Raw genomic sequence first — 6084 nt, forward strand, 5'->3', positions numbered from 1 at the left:
AAAAAAAAAAAAAAAAAAAAAAAATATATATATATATATTTTTTTGGCCGGGCGCAGTGGCTCACACCTGTAATCCCAGCACTTTGGAAGGCCGAGGTGGGTGGATCATGAGGTCAGGAGATAGAGATCATCCTGGTTAACATGGTGAAACCCCGTCTCTACTAAAAATACAAAAAATTAGCTGGGGCCGGGCGCGGTGGCTCAAGCCTGTAATCCCAGCACTTTGGGAGGCCGAGACGGGCGGATCACAAGGTCAGGAGATCGAGACCATCCTGGCTAACCCGGTGAAACCCCGTCTCTACTAAAAAATACAAAAAACTAGCCGGGCGAGGTGGCGGGCGCCTGTAGTCCCAGCTACTCTGGAGGCTGAGGCAGGAGAATGGCGTGAACCCGGGAGGCGGAGCTTGCAGTGAGCTGAGATCCCGCCACTGCACTCCAGCCTGGGCGACAGAGCGAGACTCCGTCTCAAAAAAAAAAAAAAAAAAAAAAAAAAAAAAAAAAAAAAAAAAAAAAAATTAGCTGGGCGTGGTGGCAGGCTGTAGTCCCAGCTACTAGGGAGGCTGAGGCAGGAGAACGGAGTGAACCCGGGAGGCGGAGCTTGCAGTGAGCCGAGATCGTGCCCCTGCACTCCAGCCTGGGTGACAGAGCGAGACTCCATCTCAAAGACTAAAAAAAGGTAAGCTGAAAGTATCATTGAGCCCCACCTAACTAAAAGTGACATATATCTTTTTTTTCTTTTTTTGAGACGGAGTTTCGCTCTTTGTTGCCCAGACTGGAGTGCAATGGCGCTATCTCAGCTCACTGCAACCTCCGCCTCCCAGGTTCAAGAGATTCTCCTGTCTCAGCCTTCCAAGTACCAACTAGCTGGGATTACAGACATCCACCACCACGTCCAGCTAATTTTTTTTTTTTTTTTTGAAATGGAGTCTCGCTCAGTCGCCCAAGGTGGAGTGCAGTGGCTCAATCTCGCTCACTGCAAGCTCTGCCTCCCAGGTTCAAGCGATTCTGCTGCCTCAGCCTCCTGAGTAGCTGCTACAGGCCTGTACCACCACGCCCCGCTATTTTTAGTAGAGATGAGGTTTCACAATGTTGGTCAGGCTAGTCTCAAACCCCTGACTTCGTGATCCGCCCGCCTCAGCTTCCTAAAATGCTGAGATTAAAGGCGTGAGCCACTGCGCTCGGCCGATTTTTTGTATTTTTAGTAGCGATGAGGTTTCACCATGTTGGCCAGGCTGGTTTCGAACTCCTGACCTCAACTGATCCACCCGCTTCAGCCTCCCAGGGTGCTAAGATTACGGGCGTGAGCCACCGCGCCCAGCCGCCATGATTCCTTTATTCGTTTAGAAAAGTTGCTTTCCACTCAGGGGTTGTGAAGATTTAGCGATCATCACCTGTGTCCTGGGCTTTAACAAAACCTACCTGTCTATTTAGATTCTGTAATACATCAAGCAGCCAATTATTCGAAAGAGTATCTCTGAGGGAATAAAAAAACACAACATTATCTCTGTCCCTGGCTGAACAGACAAGTTTCATTCAGAAGCTAAACATACTCAAAAACAAACACTGTTTCCCTTGAAAATCCTGTTTTGCTGTTGGGACAAATGTTAACACATAACATTTCTTTGGTAACTAACCAGGTACTTTTTTTGTGTAAATGACTATAACTAGTAGCTGTAACTAAAACCAGATACAGTGTTGGAGCCCAATAAAATAAGAATCTATAACAGGCCTGCAAGCCCTAATCAGCCAGCCTGTTTTGTATACAGCCTCTCCAGCTAAGAATGATTTTTATATTGTTAAAAGGTTTAAAAGCAGCAAGGGGAGGAGCATGAATGTGTGACAGTGACTTTATGTTGCCCACAAATCCCAAAATATTTACTATGTGGTCCTTCATAGAAAAAGTTTGCTCACCTGTAATCCCAGCACTTTGGGAGGGCAAGGCAGTGGGATCACTTGAGGTCAGGAGTTTGAGACCAGCCTGGCCAACATTGTGAAAATCTGTCTCGATTAAAAAAAATACAAAAATTAGCCAGGTGTGGTGGTGCACTGTAATCCCAGCTACTCAGGAGGCTGAGGCAGGAGAATCGCTTGAACCTGGGAGGCAAAGGAGGCTGCAGTGAGCCGAGATTGTGCCACTGCACTCCAGCCTGGGAGACAGAGTGAAATCCTGTCTGGAAAAAAAAAAAAAAAAGCAATGGAAAAAAGTTTGCTGACCTGCAATAAAAGTACTACACATTCTGTAAGAGAAAGAAGGGAAAGATGATGGGAATAGAGTTATTTCCTTTAACTATTAACATTCAGACTAAACAGTATACAATGAAAGAAAAAAAGAAAAAGAAAAAAAAATTTTTTTAAAGAATATACAATGATATAGGAACTGCTCTGGACATCTTCCTAAAACCTAGGGAAAAAAAAAATCAAGATCACTTGTTAAAGAACCTATGAAACAAGTCTTCAGAGAACTTATCAATATAACTAATTAGGGCTATATACAAATATTAACTTATCTTTGTGGCATTTTACAGTTTACAAAGTACTTATAAGCACATTATCTCAATTTCAGGCTGACATTTCTGTGAAGCAGCTGCAGGTCAAAAATCATTTTTTTGTTTTTGTTATTCTTCTGCTTTGCCTGAGACAGGGTCTCACTCTGTTGTGCAGCGTGAAGTGCAGTGGTGCAATCATAGCTCACTGCAGCCATGATGTCGGGCCCAGGTGATCCTCCCATATCAGCCTCCTGAGTAGCTGGGACTACAGGCGCATGCCATGCAACCACACCTGGGTAATTTCTTGTATTTCTTTTGTAGAGATGGGGTTTTGCCATGCTGCCCAGGCTGGCATTATCAGGTCAGGTTTTTTTGGGGTTTTTTTTTTTGTTCTTTTTTTTGAGACAGAGTCTCACTCTGTCTCCTAGGCTGCAATGCAATAGCACCATCTCAGATCACTGCAACCTCCACCTCCCAGGTTTAAGTGATTTTCCTGCCTTAGCCTTCCAGGTAGCTGGGATTACAGGCATGGGCCACCACACCCGGCTAATTTTTGTATTTTTGGTACAGGCAGCGTTTCACCATGTTGGCCAGGCTGGTCTTGGACTCCTGATCTCAAGTGGTCCACACACCTCAGCCTCCCAAAGTGCTGGGATTACAATAGGTGTGAGCCACCGCACCCGGCCATGATCAGTTTTTATAGGAGGAAAGTGAAGCTTAAAGTTATGAAGTGACCAATCTAAGGTCAACAGCTATAAATGCCAGGATCAGATCTTGAACCCAGACTTTGACACTCAACATCATATATTTTCTTTTCATTTATTTCCTTTTTATTTTAAGACATAGTTTCACTCTGTCACCCAGGCTGGAGGGCAAGGGTACGATCACAGTTCCCTGCAGCCTCAAACTCCTGGGTTCCCTTCTCATCCTCCTAAGTAGCTTAGACTACAGGTACAGCCACCATGCCTGGCTAATTTTTTAAAAACATTTTTGTAAAGACAGGATCTCACTATGTTGCCCAGACTGGTCTCAAACTCCTGGCCTCAAGTGATTCTCTCACCTCAGCCTCCCAAAGGCATGAGCCACCTCGCTTGGCCCGATTATATACTTAATATATATACCCATGTTTCCATAATAATTTCCATCCCTGTTTTACTTTCAATTTGTGTATATGGAGTTTATCAATACGTGAAAATAAAATGCATTAAATCACAGTTATTACTGTGATTTGGGTTCATATATAAGATCAAAAAAGTTTTCTAAATCAGGTTGTTTTCACATTTATCATCATTGTAATCATCTAGAAAACTTAATTTTTCCTTAGATGAACTCAAAGGCATGAAAACTTGTAACTCTAGATTCTAAATATAAACACAAAAGTTTAAACATTATCCTTTAAAATATCAGATTTTCGGCTGGGTACGGTGGCTCACGCCTGTAATCCCAGCACTTTGGGAGGCCGAGGAGGGTGGATCACAAGGTCAGGAGTTCAAGACCAGCCTGGCCAAGATGGTGAAACCCCATCTCTACTAAAAATACAAAAAATTAGCTGGGCATGGTGGCGGGCGCTTGTAGTCCCACCTACTGGGAGGCAGAAGCAGGAGAATAGCGTGAACCCAGGAGGCAGCGCTTGCAGTGAGCCAAGATGGGGCCACTGCACTCCAGCCTGGGCACACAGCAAGACTCCATCTCCAAAAAAAAAAAAAAAGTTGAACATAGAGTTACCATCATTTGACCAAGCAATTCCACTCTTAGATATATGTATGTACCCATGTGCATACATAATTTAAAGACATATGTTTTCACAAAAACTGTACACAAATGTTCGTAGTAGCATTATTCATCATAATCAAAAAGTAGACCCAAGCCAAATATCGTTCCACTAATGAATGGATAAATAAAATGTGGTATATTCATACAACAGAATATAATTCAGCCATAAAAAGGAATTAAGTACTGATGTATGCAACAACACGAATGAACCTTGAAAACCTATTAAGTGACAAAAGCCAGATACAAGAGGTCCCATATTGTATGATCAATCACATTTATATGAAATGTCCAGAATAGGCAAATCCATACAGACAGAAAGTAGATTTATGGTTGCCAGGAGCTGGGGGAAGGAAGAATGGGGAGTTACTGCTACTGGGTATGGGATTTCTTTTTGGGGTGATGAAAGTATTCTGGAATTAGATAGTAGTGATGTTGTCAACCTTGTGAATGTACCAAAACCCACTAAATTGTACACTTTAAAAGCATGAGTTTCATGGTCTGTGAATTATACCTTAATTTAAAAAAATTTAACATGAGGTTCTTAAAATCCTCCTACCTTTACTGTTGGAATATAGAGCTCTAACAAGGTCACTGTAGGAGCCAACAAATATAAAATGGATTAGGAAGATATTTCAAGTGGAAAGTTAAATACTTGAAGTGGCAAAATGATGACATAACTGAGTAGATTGAGAAAGTAGAAAAAAAGTGAAGCTAAAAAATATATATGGTTAATTAAAAGGTCTTCTAGAGGTAGAACAAGTTTAGGTGAAAGCAGAGGAAAAATAAATTAATTCTTATTTTTTTAAAGAGACAAGGGTTTCACTATATGGCCCAAGCTGGCCTCAAACACCTGGGCTTAAGTCATCATACCATCTCAGCCTCTTGAGTAGCTGGGACTATAGGTGCCAGCCACTATGCCTAACTTAAACTAATTCTTTATTTAATAATTTTTTCATTATTTGGTTGTAACCCTGAGTCACAACATCTCTGAGACTTTTAGAGCACAGGAAAGTTATAAGAATAGCATTATTATGATCTCATTTTATTTGGAATTCAAGGAGATGGAACAAGCTGCCCAGCATTACATAATAACTTAATAATGCATCCAAGAAATTTCACTGGAGGCAAACTTTACCTGTTAGCTACTTTTCTGTTGAAAATGTCAATTAAGTCAGCTTTAAAGTGACATAATAAAGCCATACTTGTATCCCTCAGTCTAAACTGATCAAGAATTACTGTTAAATATAAAAGCCAGTGTGTATTCTAGGTTATCTTCTTACAAAACATAGTATAAAAGCTTGCTTGTTGGCTGATAATATTCCATTTTCTGTCTACTTGGAAACTAAGTTTTTAAATGAAATTAAAATGTTTCCTTGACCGAAGTTAAACAATAATAATTGCTATCTAAGTATCCCAATCACAATAAATAAATGAGTGAATGATGAATGAGCTATTTATCACAGAATTGTGAAGGACCAAGATCCCTCAATGTAGTCATTCTATTATATTGAACACAAGATGCAGACAATGAGATCATCTCATAAAAGATTTTGGGGAAAGACAATGTATAAGAATGTTCTATGCAAATACCAGGATTTGTCACTTTATCAGCAAATGTCAGCATCCTCATCAGCTCGCCTTTGTGGGGCCAGTAATCACGAAAAACATTTTGCATGACGCTTTTAGCCATTTGTTTCACTTAATTGGCACAACAACCCACTGAGAGTAGAGGCCAGGAATTATTGCATCATTATCCATTTGACATCTTCGGAAGCAGAGGCTCAGAACAAGGAAGTGACTTGCCCAAAGTCAACAGGCTGGTCGG

The 6084-nt window shown here is 41.2% G+C and overlaps 1 protein-coding gene across 1 annotated transcript in view; it reads right to left on the reverse strand.

Moving 5' to 3' along the window:
- The window catches only part of IST1 (IST1, ESCRT-III associated factor), an 83520-nt gene that overhangs the window by 37859 nt on the left and 39577 nt on the right, over positions 1–6084 (reverse strand). The gene's annotated exons all lie outside the window — the stretch shown is intronic.

Source organism: Theropithecus gelada, chromosome 20 (assembly GCF_003255815.1).
Source record: "Theropithecus gelada isolate Dixy chromosome 20, Tgel_1.0, whole genome shotgun sequence".
In the NCBI taxonomy this organism is placed as follows: Eukaryota; Metazoa; Chordata; class Mammalia; order Primates; family Cercopithecidae; genus Theropithecus; species Theropithecus gelada.